Genomic DNA, 19,438 nt, shown 5'->3' on the forward strand with positions numbered 1-19,438 from the left:
TGAGCTAGTTTACCAGATTACCAAGCGTACTGTAACCATTACCTCAACTAAGAGCTTCTTCTAACTCCGCTATGCTAAAATACCTGTTTTACCATCCAGCTCTGGATATCTATTTTGAATCTGTAAGTATTTTACTTATTTTCTCATCCTAGGGCTCTATTCCAAGTAGCTGAGTGTGCTGAACAAGTGAACTCTACATAAGATATTTATAATGAATAATTTTTGTTTGCTCAAAGGCTCGGGGTAGGGTACTGAATACAAATTTATAAGTGATAATATTATGTTTTACCAACTCTGTTTTACATACTTAAAGACAAATCAATGTTGCTGAATATTTTCTACTAACTAACCTTCCAGCTGACCTCTTTTCAGCTGTGTCTAAACTGCAGTTAAACCAATCTACTGGGTTCTAAATTTTAGTTACTGTATTTTCAATCCTAGAATTCCTATTTGATCCCTTTCTATAGATTCAAGTTCTCTACTGAAATTCTTCACCTTGCCATCTATTTTCATGACTAGGTTATAGTATTTTAAAGTTCTTGTCTATAACTCCAGAATTACACAACCTATGAATAACCTGCATAACCTGTTTCTACTCCTGGTTTTTCTCTGTTGGTCCTGTTGAATGCATAGTAATTTTTTTACTGAATACTACACATTGTCCGTGAATGACTGTATGAAAATATGTAAGAAAAAAAGGAGAAGCTCTGGATGATGTTATTATCTTTTTCCAGAAAGGATTTAATTTTTTTCTAACAAGCAGTCAGAGTAAGAGATCACCTCAGTCCAATCAGGAACAGAGCTGGCTTGAGACTGAGTTTCAGATATTGTGAAGTCTGGCCTACTTCTGTTTGTTCCCACTCCTATGGTGTGGCCTTTCAAAAGATTCAAACTGCAAACCTAGGACTAAAACAACAACAAAACTATTGAAAGCTCCACTCAACTCCCTCAGTTGCTTTTTGCTCACCTCTCATACACTGCTCAACTTTTATCCTATTATCCAAAAGAGCTTAAGAGTTAGAAAATATCTCAAGAGGAAACCCAGCACAGAATACGTCTATTTCTCTTCTCTTCTGAATCTTTACTCCTGAAGTCTTGACTGACTCAGAAGCTCTACGATGCCTTCAAACTGTATTTTTCCCTAGTCTGATAGGGAGCCTTAGTCTGATACAAGTTCCTCCCATCACAGGCAGAAATGGACATTTAGATGTGGATTAAAGGAGATAATATATACTTTAGCAAACAAGGTGAATTTATAGGAGGCAGTCAGTAAACTTTAAGAGTTGATTCCAACTAAGAAACCTGTAACTATATGGATGTCCTAAATGCAAGATTCTTTACTTCTCAAAGTCAGCCTTTATATAGCTCTATCCTGACAGTCAATAATCCATGCCATTTGCTTAAAACATATTAGATATTGAAGGTGAATTGAGCTATCGCCAATCTTCATCTACCCTTTTGTTTCTCTAAGAATTTATACTAGAGACACCCTCCTTTGTAAAGCTCCAGAATCATCCTGTGCAGTAAAGGGGTAACTCTGCAAGCTTGGGGGGTTAAACTCTGCACATTCCAAAGAAAGGAATCACCTAAGACAAGCTCCTAGGAGATAACCTCTGACCCCTTGCAATATCCTGCCTGATAAATTTCTTTGTATACCTAAAATGTTGGGCCACACCAGATAATTTATATTAACAATGTGAATTATGGTAAATCCCTATCTTTGTATGCCTGGGGCTTTGGGCCACACCATATCAGCTCGACCTCAGGGGGGAGGAGGAATAAGGGAAACTGGAGACTAAGTAACTAAAGACAGTCATGTAGGTACTTCCATGCCTATGTAATTGACCCCTAAAAAAAACTCTGGACACCAAGATTCAGGTAAGCTTCCCTGGTTGGCACCACTTTGCCATGTTGTCATACAGGACAACTGGAGGAATGGAGCACTGTCATGCAACTCCATTAGGAGAGGATAACTGAAAACTCGCACCTGGTTTCTCTTGGACTCCACCCTATATACCCTTTCCCCTTTGCTGATTTTAATCTGTATCTTTTCACTGTAATAAAACATAATCATGAGTTTAACAGCTTTTCTCTGATTTCTGTGCCCTTTTAGCAAATTATCAAGCATGAGAGTATCTTAGGAACCCTCAACACACACTCCTTCAAGAAATCTGTGTGCCCAAACAAAAATCCCTAAGCGCTAGTAGCTCACAGTTACCAACTTTTTGACTCCCATTTTCTCAAACATAGTCAAGTGGTCACGAATGTCTACGTAACTATACAAACATCACCACTTCAGAATCTTGCACACCATTTTTGAAAGTTTGCTGACCATGTATCTGCCTCTTATTTTAGATGACAAATAAGGATAAAATAACAAACTATAACAGATGTTATTACAGAATTAATTCACATAACATGGTAACATCCCATTCTGACCATGTATGTGAAGAGTGGTCACTCCAAACTGCCTTGTACTGTAAATAAAAAATATGCACTGGATTTTAAAGACTTAGTATTTTAAAAGAACGTAAAAAATCTATTGTTACATGCATAACATGATTTTTAAAAATTCTAGACATATTTGGTTAAGTAAAATTTATCAATATTTCTAAAACTAACTCTACTAATTAAATATACCTGCAAAATACTTTAAAATTCAGTATGGTGCTCACATTATATTTCTATTGGGCAATGCCACTACAGAGCGCCAAGTAAATCTTGATGGTTTTAAGTGGGTACAGAAAAGGGGGGGAAAGGGAAATCACATAAGCCTTAACTTTTTCTTCATACAATGCTTTTGAACAATATATTAGGAGAAATTCTATGTGTTTATAACTCAGAACACTATGCATTTCCATCAAGAGTGAAGAAAATTCTAGTCTATAAAGTAACTAACTATATGTATTTTCTACTCTGTCAGGAATAAGAAAGACATTTCTAATTCATTAATAAGAGGTGCAGTGGTTAAGAATCCGCCTGCCAATGCAGGGGACACGGGTTCAAGCCCTGGTCCGGGAAGATCCCACGTGCCGCAGAGCAACTAAGCCCGTGCGCCACAGCTAAGAAGCCTGCGCTCTAGAGCCCATGAGCCACAACTACTGAGCCCGCGTGCCACAACTACTGAAGCCCGGGTGTCTAGAGCCCATGCCCCGCAACAAGAGAAGCCACCGCAATGAGAAGCCCGCGCACCGCAATGAAGAGTAGCCCCCACTCACCGCAACTAGAGAAAGCCCACGCGCAGCAACGAAGACCCAATGCAGCCAAAAATAAATTTATAAAAAAGAAAAACTTCATAATAAAACACATCGCATCCTCAAAAAGGTCCTATTTTTAATCTTCCATGCTATAACTGTAACCTTTTAATTAAGTCACAATGATCAGTAAACACAGATGTTAAGGAATTTCATCAACAATGCCTAGATCGTTATTAAAGAAAAAATACTCCCAAATTAAAGATTCCTTGACATTTCTAATTATCTTTAAGAAGAATTATGCATATCAACTTCTTTGCCCATTAGGTTGAGGACAAAAACACATGCAATGCTACAATAAAACACCTTTTGTGAAGTAAATATTACTATTTACATTAGCTTAAAGGTTAACTAATATGTACTGTATATGAATAAAGCAGTGCTAAATTACTGATTTCCTAAAACCAAAACCCTCGAGAGTTGGGTTAAAGGACTTTCCTGGTAGTCCAGTGGCTAAGACTCCACACTCCCAACACAAGGAGACCTGGGTTCAATCCCTGGTCAGTGAACTAGATCCCACATGACACAACTAAGAGATCGCAAGCTGCAACTAAAGATCCCGCATGCCGCAACTAAGACCCAGCACAACCAAATAAATAAATAATGTTTTAAAAAAACAGTTGGGGTAAAATATTTTTTCTATTTTAGCAAAAACTTTTATTTGGGATTGTTAGGATCTTTACACTGTCGTTTTCATGAAGATTAAGATATATTAACAGTAATTTATAGTGAATGCTTAAATATTGTTTTATATTTAATTCATGCCACTGAAAAAGCTATTTTTACCTTAGAAGTAAATGTACTGTAATTTAAAATAAACCCTAAATAAAAACTCCACAATTGTTTGGTTTTAATATTTTAAAGACTTAGCTATCTAGAGAACAATTATAAATGCTCAAATTTCAACATAAGCTTTACCCTGCAAAGTGCTCTTTCCTGACCCTGACCCTCTCTATTCCTTTATCCTTAGTTGTTATTTTTTTTACTCACAGCACTTACCACGTATATATAATACATATATATTCCATATATATACCCATTCGAATATATCTGTGTGCATGTATAATACAAAACAACTTTTAGGGCTTCCCTGGTGGCGCAGTGGTTGAGAATCTGCCTGCCAGTGCAGGGGACACGGGTTCGAGCCCTGGTCTGGGAAGATCCCACATGCCGCGGAGCAACTAAGCCCGTGAGCCACAACTACTGAGCCTGCGCGTCTGGAGCCTGTGCTCCGCAGCAACAGAGGCCGCGATAGTGAGAGGCCCGCGCACCGCGATGAAGAGTGGCCCCGGCTTGCCACAACTAGAGAAAGCCCTCGCACAGAAACGAAGACCCAACACAGCCAAAAATAAATAAATAAATAAATTGATTTAAAAAACAACTTTTATGCCTTTCTAGTTGTCAAAAAGATCTCCAGATTTTTGCCATAGCTAGATCAAATTTTAAAAGGTAAAGGGGCAATAAATGATACTCAGAATGACAATATAAACCCTGCCTCTTTCTCTTCCTCCCTCCTCCATATATATATATATATATATATATATATATATATATATACACACACACACACATACACACACACACACACCCACACCCACAGAGCTGAAAATGTTCAAAAATCAGTTTCCAACTACAAGTGCTTAAAAGAAACATGTAATGTGTTAGCTTAATTTATCACCTAAAATTTGATCTGGGATTGCCTGCTGTACAATTAAGAAATTTTTTCATGTTTTTTTTTTTTATCCTGAAAATGTAACTACAAGCATACATAAGCATGCAGTAAAACAAAGTGCATCTTTATTGTACTTTGTTTTACTGCACAACAGATAATGTGTTTTTTACACTAATGGAAGGTTTGCAGCAACCCTGCAAGTCTACAGGTGCCATTTTTCCAACAGCATTCGCTGACTTCGTGTCTGTAACATTTTGGTAATTCTCAAAATATTTCAAACTTTTTCATTATTATTATATTTGTTGTGCGGATCTGTGATCAGTGATCTTTGATGTTACTATTGTTAACTGTTTTGGAGCACCACAAACCTCGCCCATCTAAGACAGTAAACTTCATAAATGTTATATGTGTTCTGACTGCTCCACCCACCAGCGGTTCCCCCATCTCTCTCCCTCTCCTCAGGCCTCCCTATTCCCTGAGACACAATACTGAAATTAGGCCAATCAATAACCATACAATGGCCTCCAAGTGTGCAAGTGAGAAGGGTCGCATATCCCTCACTTTAAATCAAAAGCTAGAAATGACTAAGTTTAGTGAGGAAAGCATGTTGAAAGCCAAGACAAGCCAAAAGCTAGGCCTCTTCTGCCACACAGTTAGCCAAATTGTGAATGCAGAGGAAATACTCTTGAAGGAAATTAAAAGTGCTACTCCAGTGAACACCCGAATAAGAAAGCAAAATAGCCTTACTTCTGATATGGAGAAAGTTTTAGTGCACTGGATGGAAGATCAAGCCAGCCACAACATTCCCTTAAGCCAAAGCCTAAACCACAGCAAGGCCCTAACTCTCTTCAATTCTATGAAGCCGAGAGAGATGAGGAAGCTGAAGAAAAGTCTGAAGCTAGCAGAGGTCGTTGGTTCACTAGGTTTAAGAAAAGATGCTATCTCCATAACATAAAAGTGCAAGGTGAAGCAGCAAGTGTTGATGTAGAAGCTGCAGCAAGTTATCTAGAAGATCTAAGATAATTAATGAAGGTGGCTACACTACACAGCAGATTTTCAATGTAGACAAAAGAGCATTCTACTGGAAGAAGATACCATCTAGGACTTTCATAGGAGGAAATATCAATGCTTGGCTTCAAAGCTTCCAAGGAAAGGGTGACTCTCTTGTTAGGGGCTAACGCAGCTGGTGACTTCAAGCTGAAGTCAATGTTTATTTACCATTCCAAACATCCTAGGGCCCTTAAGAATTATGCTAAATCTACTCTGCATGTGCTCTGTAAAAGGAACAACAAAGCCTGGATGACAGCACATCTGTTTACAACATGGTTTACCGAATATTTTAAGCCTACTTCTGAGAACTACTGCTCAGAAAAAAAGAATCCTTTCAAAATATTACTGCTCACTGACAATGCACCTGGTCACCCAAGAGCTCTAATGGAGATGTACAATGACATTAGTGTTGTTTTCATGACTGCTAACACAACATCCACTCTGTAGCCCACGGATCAAGGAGTAATTTTGATTTTCACGTCTTGTTATTTTAGAAATGCATTTCATAAGGCTATAGTTGCTATACATAGTGATTCCTCTGATGGATCTAGACAAAATAAATTGAAAACCTTCAGGAAAGGATTCACCATTTTAGATGTCATTAAAAAACGTTCATGATTCATGGGAAGACATTAACAGGATGTTTGGCAGAAGTTGATTCCAATCCTCATGGATGACTTTGAGGGGTCTAAGACTTCAGTGGAGGAAGAAACTGCAGATTTGGTAGAAACAGCAAAAGAACTAGGATTAAAGTGGGACCTGAAGATATGACTGAATTGCTACAATCTCATGATAACACTTTAACAGATGAGGAGTTGCTTCTTACAGATGAGCAAAGAAAGTGGTTTCTTGAGCTAACATTTACTCCTGGTGAAGATGCTGTGAGGACTGTTGAAATGACAACGAATGATTCAGAATATTATACAAACCTAGTTGATAAAACAGCAGAAGGGTCTGAGAGGACTGAGTCCAATTTTGAAAGAAGTTCTACTGTGGGTAAAATGCTATCAAACAGCATTGTATTCTATAGAGAAATCGGTCATGAAAGGAAGAATCAATTGATGCAGCAGCTGTTATCTTAAAAAACTGCCACAGTCACCCCAACCTTCAGCAACCACCACAATGATCAGTCAACAGCCATCCTCCACCAAAAGATCATGAGTCACTGAAGGCTCAGATGATGGTTAGCATTTTTTAGCAATAAAGTATTTTTTAATTTAGGTGTACACACTGGTTTTTTTAGACATAATGCTATTGCACACTTAGACTACAGTATAGTGTAAACATAAGTTTTATACGCACTGGGAAAAAAAAATTCGTGTGGCTCACTTTACTGCAGGGGTCTGGAAACAAATCTGCAATATCTCTGAGGAATGCCCATATTCTATTTACTTAGAGAATACAGATAACCATCCTGGAATGCCAACTGAGTTTTGCCCTAGGAATTGGAAACACTTTTTTAAGTTATTGTTGTTGTTGTTGTTAAGACAACAGCTATGAAAACTCACAAACTAGATCCTCTACTATGAGTATTTACCGGAAAAAATGCTGTCATTTTGTGGCCCTTTGGTACTTCCAATAAAAAATTTTTGTACACAAATTTACCTTATAATCCAAATTTCTCTTGATTAAAGGACTTGAGTGGCAATTCTCTGCTTATGTCTCTGAAACATTCTTAGAACAATTTCTTATTAATAATTGCAGGAAAAGTTGAAGAAAAAGCTGAAGATTGCTTTAAAAATGCCTATGACTTTTCTTTAGGTAAAGAAGCAGAATTTACATGCAGAACAAATTAAGCATTTTAAAGTTTGAATTTAAATCTAAGACTGAAATGACAGACTAGTACTTTTCCACTAAGCCCTGCTGTTGTCAATCTTTCCAAAATATCAAGTAGAATAATATGACTTCTCAACAAAGAGAACTTTATTTCTTTATAACATTTTCTGCAGTGACTATAGTTTTAAATTAAACCTTCTGTAACTGAGGTAAACTCACTGAGTGGCCTGTAAGCAAATTTTCTAATAGCTTTTCCTCAATAATTAAATCACGATAAATATTTAGCACTTTCTAAGACACTTAAGCTAGCTATACTTGATGAGGAATAACAAAAATTAAGTTTTTTCACTAAAGACACAAATTTCTAATTTGTATAAAACACGAAGTTATTGTACAAAAGATTAACAGAGCACTGAAATAAAATTTCAATCATGCTTATAGGTTTTTTCCACCAAACACTTTAAACATCTTAATCCTTTATGAGTTCAAATCTGAGACTGATTCTTTTCCTTTGAAAGTCTGAGCAAACACACCAAACAGAAAAAAGACACCTACCAAAGACTTTCCTCTATTCATAAACACACATTAGAAAGACAATATAATACTGTGACACTTGAGATGCAAAATGTCATAGTAGGGAAGCTCTTGGGGTTGGTCCCCCCACCATAAACAACCAGTGAAGTGGAAAAAAGGACCAGAATCAACTATCTCAGAACTCTGGAACCTGACTGAACACTTATAACAACCAGGGGAGTGCTTGCTGAAGGGAGAGGCTGTTGATCCTGATAGGAGAACCACATGTGCAAACCAGTTAACGCTGCCCTTTCCTCAGCCTGGTCCCAACAATGGAGATAGCAAGCTGCATTCCTAGGGCGGCTGGCTGGTGCCAGGGCAGACAGTGGGGAACCTTGACACAAAAAAAGTGGGGGCTGCAGATTCTGGGCAGTCTGACAAACGCTTTGAGAGACTGGCACTGATGCAGGCACTTGCCTTCCTTAAGGCCCTTTTGGGCTGCAGGGGGTGCCTGTACTGGCATCTACTGGGAGACTTAAAAGAGATAGTGATGTTTTCTTTTGTTGTTGCTTGAGCCAAATATTAAAGAAGATCTTCAGTAGGTCATTAGCTGACTGCAAAGATAATGGAATAGAAACTTCAGTGACCACACACAGGAATACACATTTGCAAAAGTCATTTGGGAAAGTCACAAATGGACGGAAGCAGACCTCAACAACCAAGAAACACCCACAGCCATGGAGTGGGAGAATCTGGTTTTCAGAGTTACCTCATTATAGTACAATGTCCATGTCTCAACAAAAAATTTCATAGCATATAAACAAATAAGAAAGCATGACCCATTTGCAAGAAAAAAAGCATTTGATAGAAACCATTCCTGAAGACCAGAATTTTGGAATTTGTAGCCAAGGATGTTAAATAAACTGCCCTAACTATGCTCAAAGAGTTAAAGGAAACCAAGAACAAAGAACTAAAAGAAATCAGGAAAACAATGTATGAAAAAAGAGACTATCAATAAAGAGACAGATATTATAAAGGAACCAAACAAATTCTAGAGCTAAAAAATACAGTAACTGAAATGAAAAATTCACAAGAGATTTAAGTAGGCAGAAGAAACGATCAGTGAACTTGAAGATAAAGTCAAAATTATCCAGTCTGAGGAACAGAAAGAAAAAAGAATGAAGAGAAATGAACCGAGTCTGAGGGACCTGTAGGACATCATCAAGTATACCCACAAAGACATCAGAGTCCCAAAAGAGAAGAGAAAGAAAAGAGGGTAAACATTTTTTTGAAGAAATAATGGTTGAAAACTTCCCAAATCTGATGAAAAACATGAATATGCACATCTGAAAATCTCAACAAACTCCAAGAAGGATAAACTCAAAAAGATCCATGCTATTCAAAGTGTCAAAACCCAAAGACAAAAATAAAAATAAAAAAAGAATCTTGAAAGCAGCTGGAGAGAAGCAACTTGACACACACACACACACACACACACACACACACACACAAGGAACCCTCAAAAAGATTAATGGCTGATGTCTCATCAGAAACCATGAAGATCAGGTGGCACTGGGAATAATGTATTTAAAGTCTGAAAAGGGAAGAAAAAAAAAAAAAATCTGTCAACCAAGAATTCTATATCCAGCAAACTATTCTCCAAGAAGGAAAGAGAGATAAAGACATTTCAGATAAACAAAAGCTGAAGAGGTTCATTATTAGTAGACCTGCCCTACAAGAAATGCTAATCAGAGAGCTTCAGGCTGAAATGAAAGGATAGACAGTAACTCAAAGCCATTAAGAAGAACTAAAGAACACCAGTAGAGGTAAGTATACATAGTTATAAAAAACAGTATCACTGTACTTTTGTTTTGCAACTTCTCTTTTCCCCCTTTTTCCTATATGGTTTAAAGGACAATGTACACACACATAAAAATGATAAATCTATGTTAATGGGTACACAATGTATAAAGAGGTAACCTGTGACAATAACAATATAGAGGGGGAAGGATGGAGATATATAGGATCAGAGTGCTTATATACTATTGAGGTAAGTTGGTATTATTCAAGCTAGGTTGTTATAAGTTAATTCTATTTCCCAAGATATAAAGACACAAAGGGATTGAAAGTAAAAGGATAGAGAAAGGTATTCCATGCAAATAGTAACCAAAAGAGAGCTGAAATGACTAAATTTTTGTCAGAAAAATAGAATAGGGCTTCCCTGGTGGCGCAGTGGTTGAGAATCTGCCTGCCAATGCAGGGGACACTGGTTCGGGCCCTGGTCTGGGAAGATCCCACATGCCTCGGAGCAACTAGGCCCGTGAGCCACAATTACTGAGCCTGCGCATCTGGAGCCTGTGCTCCGCAACAACAGAGACCGCGATAGTGAGAGGCCCGCGCACCGCAATGAAGAGTGGCCCCCACTTGCTGCAACTAGAAAAAGTCCTCGCACAGAAACGAAGACCCAACACAGCCATAAATATATTAATTAATTAATTATAGAATAGTGGAAAAAAGGTTACAAGAGACTAAGAGAGGCACTATATAATGATAACAGATTAAGACATGACAATCATAAACATACATACCTAACAACAGAGCCTGAAAATATACTAAGTAAAAACTGAAAAAATTCAAAAGAGAAAAGGATAGTTCTACAGTAGTAATTGGAGACTTCAATACCCCATTTTCAACACTGGATAGAAGAATCAGACAGAAGATCAATAAATAGAAATAGAGGACCTGAACAACACTATATACCTAGTGTATTAGACTTAACAGACATATAGAATGCTCCACCTAACAACAGGAGAATACACATTCTTCTCAAGTGCAAACAGAACATTCTCCATGACAGACATTAGTAAGACCACAAAACAAGTCTTAATAAATGTAAAAAGACTGAAATCACACAGAGTATATCTTCTGATCACAATGAAATGAAATTGGAAATCAATAACAAAGAAAACTGGAAAACTCACTATATGTGTAAATTAAACAGCACACTCTTAACCAATGGATTAAAGAAGAAGTAACAAGAGATATTAGAAAATACCTATAGACTAAAGAAAACAATTCCACTCCTAGGGATATACCCAAAAAAACTGAAAACAGGGACTCAAACAGATACTTTTCCACAAATGTTAATAGCAGCATTAATCATAATAGACAAAAGGTAAAAACAACCTAAGTGTCCAACAAGTGAACAAGCCTAAGCGTCCAACAAGTGAATGGTAAACAATATGTATATATACACATAAATACATACACAAAAATACACACACACAATGGAATGAATACTATTGTCATAAAAAAGTAATAAAAAAGTAAAATTCTAATACATGCTAAAGTGTAGATGAACCTTAAAAACATCATGCTAAGTGAAATAAGTCAGACACAAAAGGACAAATATTATATGATTCTACTTGTATGAAATATTTAGAACAGGCAAATTCATAGACACAGAAAGTAGAATAGAGGTTACCAGGGAATAGAAGGGAGGGGGCAATAAGGAGTTACTATTTAACGGGTACAGACTTTTTGTTTGGGATGATGAAAAAGTTCTGGAAATAGACAGTAGTGATAGTTACACAACGTTTTGAATGTATTAATGTCACTAAATTGTACACTTAAAATGTTTAAAAGGGTAAATTTTACGTTATGTATATTTTACCACAATAAAAAAATATCAACTATTGTGTCAGCATGCATTTACATCAGTTTTTTATCGAACCTACATATGGTCAATACCTTATTTTAGTACGATTTTATTAAAAGAACAGGCTAAATAATTTCAGTGTGAACAAACTATACAAATTATTTTGAACACAAAAGAGTAACCAGGACTACTGTTTATGGTTAGGATACAGAAACTCACAAAAGACTTTTTTTGCTCCACCTCAACAATAAGAACAACCCAGACAGGCTATAAAATCATAGTTTTTTAAACTCAGAGAGCTGAGACGCAAAAACAAAACAAAACAAAAAAAGCCACACAACATAAATGAACTAAATTCCTAGAGGGAACTAGCCCTTTCCAGGAATGAAAACAGGAATGTCTGGTGTCACAGTGAAAGGAGAAGTAAACGTGCTATAAAAGCGGAAAACTAGCCCAACTTTTAAGAAACTTTTTAGGGGTTCATGGGGTCTGGCAAGACATTAAAACCCTGAGCAGCTTCAGTCACAGAGCAAATCTGTACTTTCTCAAAAGGATCCTTTCCAAGTATTGGAGGTCTATTAGGAGAGTGGGGAGGTAGGACTGCAAATCGCTGGGGAGAGTGCAGCAGAGCTAAGAGAAAAAACTCTGTCCCCAAGGGGCAAGTCCAGGCCTACTACAGAAAGGTGTCAGGGTATTAGGTGAATGCTTTTTCCACAGGCGAGGAAAGCCAGGGGTGGGGCTAAAGAGAAAAGAAAATGGCTCAGCTGCCCAAAACCCCAGCATCTGAGTTGTGAAACAGACATCTCTCACAGTTTTGCTAACTGCTGGCTGGGCTTTAAAGCGGGAAGGGATTTCCTGAGTCTCACAGGTGGCTCAGACCCCAAGCCCTAACGAAGGGAAAATTCTGATTCTGCACTCAGAACATTTGATACCACTGGTGAACTAAATATAACTAAAGTTGTAACAGAGTTAGGACACAAATTAGACTGTTTTCCTATCAAATATTGTATTTCAGCTCTTCCCCCACAACTATGTCATGGAGACCCATTGACATACATAAATGTAGCTATTCAGAATTAAAGTCTAGCATCTGGGAAAGGTATCAAGGAGAAAATAACACACATATCTCCACTGCCTCCAAACCCTGCTCCTCTTGTAATCTTCACTATCCCAGTAAATGGTAACTCTATAGTTATCATCTGCTCTGGCTGTCTTCCCTTTTTTCATACCCCACAATCAATACATCACCAAAACCTGTAGGCTCCTCCTTCTTACCACATGAACTGCTAAAATCCTGAGCCAGGCCCCATCATCTCTTTGTCTAGAATATAATATTTAGAGCATCCTAACTGGTCTTCCCGCTCCCACCCACCACCTTCCCCCTCCCTGCCCCACTGCCCATAGTATATTTTCTATATAGCAGCCAGAGCAAACATACTAAATCAATAAATAACCTCATCTCTCTTCTCCAAAATCCTCCAACGACTGGCACTTTACTCAACAGTTAAAACCCAGAGTCCTTAAATGGCTTGCTAGACCCTATATGACCTGTCTGCCACTCTCCTTTTTAACCACATTTACTACAGTTCTACTCCCACCCACTCTACTCTAGCAGCACAGTCTCTTTGCTGATTCCTGCCTTTGCCCTTGCTCTTTGTCTGCCTGGAATGCACTTCTCCCAGATATGCCTGAGGCTAACTTCCTTCTGTGTTCTACTCAAACATCACTTCCCTGGTCACCCTGTATTAAACAGTGACAACTCTACACCCAGGTTACACATTCCATTCCCCTTGCCTGTTTTAATTTCCTCCATAGCCTTACTGCTTGACATTCTAAATACTGGTTTATTGCTGATTCCTTCCACTAGAATTTAATCTCCTTGAGAACAGGGACTTAATGTTTTGTTAATTGTTGTATTTAGTACAACCCAGCATTTAGCACAAAACCTGGCACTCAACAGGCACTCATAAATACCTGTTTGAATGAAAGCAAATAACAGACCTAAGTCATCTTTTATAACAGAAGATCTTTCTCCTACCTAAAGTCCATCTATCAACTGGCAAAGTTTTAGATCACTGTCTCATTCTGATAGCTCTGCTTAGGTTTTCCCCTTTATGTTAAAAAGTTCTATTTATTCATTCAACAAACATTCACATAGAGGCCCTACCATGTCCCAGGCAGTATGAGGCAGAAAGATAAATAAGATATGAACTCTGCCCATAAGAAACTTAGTTTGGGGAGGTGTTATATCATTTTCAGAACGATGAAGTTGTAGTACTGCAAGTGAATGTAACTCTAGGTTAATACATTAAATGTTTTTATAATTGTTACAAAAGCCAAACAATTTATTCAACCAAGAGAATACTCAAATTGCACTTTTTGTGAAAATTGTTTCACCAGTGTGACAACTCATGTGAAATTTATTTTGATTGGTTAACTTTAAGGTTGTAAAGATCAAGACATTTAGTTCATTATACTGGAACCCTTACAGGTACATGAAATGACTCATTATCCCCTGTATTCAATTAACAGCTTGATGAAACCTAAACCAGTCGCCATGAAGCCTCTAAAGGGCTTATTAATGTTGTATCTCAGTACATTCATTGGTATAAATAATCCCCCAAATACTTCTGGCTTTTAGAAGATAACAGTTTTCCACTAAAAGTTATTTTAATTATTTCCTTTAAACATGTATTTTTGCACACATTTTCTGATGAGAAATAAGTTAAAATTCAAAATGTGATTCACTGCTATATTTTAAAAGAATAACCAACAAGAACTTACTGTATGGTACAGGGAACTCTGCTCAATGTTATGTGGCAGCCTGGATGGGAGGGGAGTCTGGGGGAGAATGGATACATGCATATATGTATGGCTGAGTCACTGCTATGTACCTGAAACTATCACAACATTGTTAATCGGCTATACTCCAATATAAACTAAAAAGTTAGGGGCTTCCCTAGGGGCGCAGTGGTTAGAAGTCCGCCTGCCAATGCAGGGGACACGGGTTCGAGCCCTGGTCCGGGAAAATCCCACATGCCACGGAGCAACTAAGCCTGCGCGCCACAACTACTGAGCCTGCGCACCTAGAGGCCATGCCCCGCAACAAGAGAAGCCACCGCAATGAGAAGCCTACGCATGGCAACGAAGAGTAGCCCCCGCTCGCCGCAACTAGAAAAAAGCCCGTGTGCAGCAACAAAGACCCAATGCAGCCAAAAACAAAAATAAATAAATAAAATAAAAATTAAAAATAAATAAAATACTAAAATAAAATGTTAAAAAATAAAATAAAATAGATAAGCAACAAGGATATATTGTACAGCAGAGAAACAGTCATTACTTTGTAATAACTTTAAATGGAGTATAATCTATAAAAATACTGACTCACCATGTTGTATACCTAGAACTAATACAAGATAGTAAGTCAATTATACTTCAATAAAAAATTTAACAAAATAACTTCCATGAAAAACTAAAAAAGAGAAAAAAATTTTAAATGTGATTGAAACCTGATTTAAAAACCACTCAAAATGTAGACACTTTCATTATGAATAATCATCAACTGATTTTCAGATGATAAATTCTCACAGAAAGGGCTTCTGTTTGAAACAGCTGTTCAGTTTCAGTGAATTCAGAAAGTCATCTATTAAGAAATGTCATCTGATGCTTTTGACAATAATGGTCTTACTCAGAGCAGAACCAAGAGAGCAATTGTAATCACTTGAGGTAGTGCCTCATTTTGTTACACAAATGGGTATATACAAAAAGGAAAAGGCCCATTGAAAAAGCAGCCAAGATTTGGAAACAAAATGGTATATGAAAAATGTTCGACCTCATTAATTTTTATCTATTTCTTTGTAAATGAATCAAATTCTTTTTTTTAAATTAATTAATTAATTTATTTATTTATTTTTGGCTGTGGTGGGTCTTCGTTTCTGTGCGAGGGCTTTCTCTAGTTGTGGCAAGCGGGGCCACTCTTCATCGCGGTGCGCGGGGCTCTCACTATCGCGGCCTCTCTTGTTGCAGAGCACGGGCTCCAGACGCACAGGCTCAGTAGTTGTGGCTCACGGGCCTAGTTGCTCCGCGGCATGTGGGATCTTCCCAGACCAGGGCTCGAACCCGTGTCCCCTGCATTAGCAGGCAGATTCTCAACCACTGCGCCACCAGGGAAGCCCCAAATTCTCTTTTAATTATTTATTCCAGCTAGATTTGTTATACCAAATTCTCTGTGATTTTAAAAAAAAAAAAGCTTGAGGGACTTCCCTGGTGGCGCAGTGGTTAAGAATCCACCTGCCAATGCAGGGGACACAGGTTCAAGCCCTGGCCTGGGAAGATCCCACATGTCACAGAGCAACTAAGAGACTGTCATACAGAGTGAAGTTAAGTCAGAAAGAGAAAAACAAATAACGTATATTAATGCATATACGTGGAATCTAGAAAAATGGTACAGATGAACTGGTTTGCAAGGCAGAAATAGAGACACAGATGTAGAGAACAAATGTATGGACACCAAGGGGGGAAAGCAGGGTGGGGGGCGTGGGGATGAATTGGGAGATTGAGATTGACATAATATGTATAAAATTGATAACTAGTAAGAAAAAAAGAAAATAATGGCAGAGAACTAATGAAAGAAAAAAATGACCTGGGCACTTTTTAACTACAAGGTCAGAAAAAGTAACTACATTTACATCCCTGATTCACATACTAGCTGGAAACTCAGAAGTTATTCTTTACCCTTCCCACTCCCTCAACTGCCATATCCAATTCGATCATCAAGTCAGATCGTGTTGCTTTCATATCCCTCACATTTCTCAATCCCATCCCCTTTTCTCTATTTCTACTGCAAGGCCTTAGTTTAAATCACCATAATTTATTATCTAAATCACTGCAAAAGAGTAATTAGATAGACAAGCCTCTGGCAATCATGTCAAGAAAAAAAATAACATAAATGAATAGCATTATTATAACAACAGTGGAAATTAACTTTACAAGACGGTACCTAATTAAACATTGCATACTCTATGATCCTGCAGTTCTTCCCCTTGGTACATATCCAGGAGAAAAGTTTAACAGAAGTATAAACAGAAATACTCATAGCAAAATGTCTGTAACAGCATAATACTGGAAATAACACAAATGTCTATAGCCAGGAAAATGGACAAATTATGGTAAATTTGCAGAATGAAAGATTATACAGTGGTAAAATAAATGAACTACAACCACATGCACTGAGTATTAGTGATATTTAACCAAAAAAGCAAGTGCAGAAGGCTACATTTAGTATATTCTTTTTATAAAAACAGAAACAGGAAAAAATAAAACAATATATTGTTTAGGTAAACATACAGATAATAAAACTTCTATAAAATGCAGAAGACTAAAATACAAAGTTCAGGATGATAGCTACCATTTAGGGAGAGGCAAGGAGAACACATAGGAAGATGTAAGTTACTAGCAAGGTTTGAGAAATTGGATTCACAGATATTATTTTACTGATGTATATAAATACATACACACTAGATAAGCAGATCATGCACAGACCAGAGAGGATAATCATGAGCCAAGAATTATGATTAGCATAATTCTGTGCAAATTCATCGAAAATGTTAATACATTTGGGGGGTGGGGATAAGGAATGATAAGAGAGGAATGGATTAAAAATCTTGAGAATGAGTGAAATCTTTTAATTAAAAAACAGACAGAAGGCCAGAGTCAAAAGGGCTGATTTCTTTTTCCCAGTTCTGCCACTAAGTAGCTATGTAATCTTAGGCTAGTCACTTAACAGGTGAGTTTGCAAAACTGACTATGGTCAGAGGCATAGTCCATAGTTCAGTTTTTCCTGAAACAAATGGACTATATTTAATGTTATCAGGTATGAAATCTGGTCTTTTTTGGAAGATGTGTCATTCCATTCTTGGCTTCCCTTCCATTCCTGGCCTGCCAACATTATCTAATACTTGTCACTGTACTATTTTGCACACAAATAAGGCACCCAACTAATCATCCCAGCAGATTATCTTCATAACTTATACTGATTATTACAAGCACTTAGGCTGAACTTCAAAAGACACATATACCCTGGTAGAACAACTGTGAAATGAATGTTGTTACTACAAAATAAGTATAAGTCAGGTTTAACTAGGTTATGCTACAGTTACAAACAAATCTTGGTGGCTTAAAATAACGAAGATTTTATTCTTTCATGCTGTATGTCCATCGAGAGTTGACTGGCGCTCTGCTCCAAGTCTTCAAGGACCTAATCTGAAGTAGCAGCCACCACAGGAAGGGAATAAAGAGTGTGGCAAAGGATATACTAACTCTTAAAGCTTCTATCTAGGGTATCACTTTTACTCACACTTCACTAGCTAAATCAAGTAAAATGGTCATGCCTAATTTTAAGCAGGCAGGAATTGCTACCATATTCCCAAGAGGAAAATCAAAATACAGGTGAACAATTTTCACAATTTCACGTTGTTTCAGCATTTGGAGACAAACATCAAATGTAATGTTAACATACTATTATGTATTAAAAACTCAAGAATAGAAAGAAATAACCAACATAATTGGTTTTTTAAAGATTTAACAACATAAAAATTCAAACAGCAAATAAAGAAAAGGTCAAATGCAAACCAAATCTCCATCAAAATTCCAAAGATTGAAAAAAACATCTATAACCCTCAACAAGCATAAAGACATTTCAAGGAACTATTTACTTTTCCCCCTAAAATCTCAGTACTGCTGACTAAGACATTCAAATTGTCCATAGGAAATTAGGAAATAAAATACGAATAGAAATATGTCCCCCAAACTCTCATTCTGGAAAACAGTTAACTACAGATTTAAACTGTTTGATTTAAACTGAGGGGAAGGTAGCCTGCACTAAAGGTATTACAACAGGAGTGACATGGGTCCCATACGATGTACCATGATGGAGGAAAGAACTGGGATTGATGAAGGCCAGGATGATCCCACCAAATACTGGAGAGGAATGTAGGTTGCAATCAACTGAACTAGAAGACTTGGAAACCCTCTGGGTTACCCTGTATCTAGCATACACAAGTAATGATGATGAAAGTACACTGAAGAAATGGGTTCACTCTATAATCACAATGAAGTTCTGTAGAAGGGAAAGGGAAGCTTGAAGGCTTAATCAAAAGTGAGACATGATAGGACTGATAAGCTGAGAGGTATCATGATTTAGATTCTTCCCTGGAACAGAGTTGTATAAGAGTTGGTGAAGATGTGCTATTAAGAACTAGGCATATTCAATCGCATGAACAACTAAACTGTAACAACTGAACCAGAAAGGTCCAACCAAGCCTCAAGTATGTGACTTCTGGAGGGTTATCATATAATCTTTGATGTCATATTAACATTTGGTTTAAACATCTCAATATCCGAGGAGCTTCAGATGCCAAAAGTAATCAAAATAAGATCATTCCCTTCATCAGATAATTTTTATCATGACTTCTGCCCTTTACAAGCATTATCTACAAGCATGTTCATTATTTAAAA

General features: G+C 37.3%; 1 protein-coding gene across 2 annotated transcripts in view; it reads right to left on the bottom strand.

Moving 5' to 3' along the window:
• CDK17 (cyclin dependent kinase 17) overlaps nt 1-19,438 on the bottom strand; it is a 98,738-nt gene that overhangs the window by 46,874 nt on the left and 32,426 nt on the right. The gene's annotated exons all lie outside the window — the stretch shown is intronic.

This window comes from Balaenoptera ricei, chromosome 10 (genome assembly GCF_028023285.1).
Source record: "Balaenoptera ricei isolate mBalRic1 chromosome 10, mBalRic1.hap2, whole genome shotgun sequence".
NCBI classification, from domain to species: Eukaryota; Metazoa; Chordata; class Mammalia; order Artiodactyla; family Balaenopteridae; genus Balaenoptera; species Balaenoptera ricei.